Source organism: Neoarius graeffei, chromosome 19, assembly GCF_027579695.1.
Source record: "Neoarius graeffei isolate fNeoGra1 chromosome 19, fNeoGra1.pri, whole genome shotgun sequence".
In the NCBI taxonomy this organism is placed as follows: domain Eukaryota; kingdom Metazoa; phylum Chordata; class Actinopteri; order Siluriformes; family Ariidae; genus Neoarius; species Neoarius graeffei.
The window spans coordinates 69,720-71,174 of record NC_083587.1 but is presented as its reverse complement, the minus strand read 5'-3'; the positions used below and the strand labels follow the sequence as shown (position 1 = coordinate 71,174).

Sequence of the window (1,455 nt, the reverse complement as noted above, 5' to 3'; positions counted from 1 at the left end):
AGAAGGAATCTGGACAGTTGGAGTACTCCAGCTGGATGGCAGGCACTAACTATCCTTTCCATGGAGTACTTTTTTTATTTTTTTTATTATAGATGGCACAGATTTAGAAAGTTGTGGAATTCCAAGACCGGAGTGCAGCAGTTGTGCCGTCCAGCTGGGTGGTAGATGTTGACGGAGAAGTGGGATGCTACTGGCCACCCTTTGGCAGAAACAAAGCTGTGAAGGCCACCATGAACTGCACCCCCCTGGGACAAGGATGGCGATTCCATCAAAAAATAAGGGTGCTGGCAACCTGTGGTGAGCTGCATAGCTACTTCATTAAACCAATGACAATACTTCAATACTGCATTAAGCCAATTTCATTAAGACTGCCTTCCCTTTCAGGCACCTTTGCCAAAGCAAGACGTTACCTGACCCGATCGCTTGAGGAAGGCTGCCTTACAGCAGACCTGCAATCGGATGATGGTGAGATGGGGCCAAGGAAAAGACGGTAAAAGTGTTTTCTTTTTTAAATCACAACTTGCAGTTATAAGTTCAATTACGGTTTCGTTTGTGTTTTGAGCTGTGTCAGTAAGGTCCTGGGTTTATTTTAAAGACCAAACAAAAGGTATTTGGAGGAGGACAGCGAGGAGGAGGCAGGACCAAGCCGTAGGGGGAGGAGGCCACCATCTATTGACGCCACTCAGCTGGACAGCGAGTGGCAATTCCCCTCCCTTAATGAAGGTGACTATCTGTACCACTTGTTGTTGTTGTTCTACTAAAGACCTAGAAGTTGTCTGAAATAATAATGCTTTCATTTCCGTCTTCAGACACCCAGCCAGGCCTGTTTCTTCACAGCCAGCCATTAACTCATGGTAACTATGCATTTCCTTTATTTATGCCAGAAATTAAAATACCAATAAGTACGTGAAGATATGTTTTGATCAACTGACTGCTTACTATTTTTCAGATTCACCATCGTCAGAAACCCCACCAGGCCCTTTCCTTCACAGCCAGCCACTAACCCATGGTAACTATGCATTGCCTTGATTTATGCCATAAACGACTAAAAAAACAAAACAACAAACAAATATCTATGTAGATGCGTTTTGATCAACTGACTATACAATTTTTCAGATTCACCCCAGCCACGTCACCGCTTCCATGGTAAGTCAAAGAGGAAATCAATCAATCAACATGAAAATTGTGAATTTAGAACAGAAATTAAATTAAGGCGCACCTTGAAGTGAACTAAATTGTACTCTCTGATATTTCAGCCACACCTTTGCCATCGCAACAGGGGAACAATCAGTTGCTGCATGGTGAGTCCACAACTGTAATCACTGGTCATAAATGACCAGCAATGTGAAATAAAAGTCCTAATGTTTGGTGTTACTTAACAGACATGGGCATCAGCACCGTCATTGCTCTCCTTGGCCAGCTGAGGGAGGAAAACTGACTGCTTACTATTTTTCA

The 1,455-nt window shown here is 43.3% G+C and overlaps 1 long non-coding RNA gene across 1 annotated transcript; it reads left to right on the top strand.

Moving 5' to 3' along the window:
- Positions 1-246: 246 nt before the first annotated feature.
- Positions 247-857, top strand: LOC132867814 (uncharacterized). The gene is made up of 4 exons (XR_009650779.1): positions 247-297; positions 385-490; positions 596-723; positions 810-857. It is a non-coding gene; the product is annotated as an uncharacterized LOC132867814 (long non-coding RNA).
- The last annotated feature ends 598 nt before the right edge of the window (positions 858-1,455 follow it).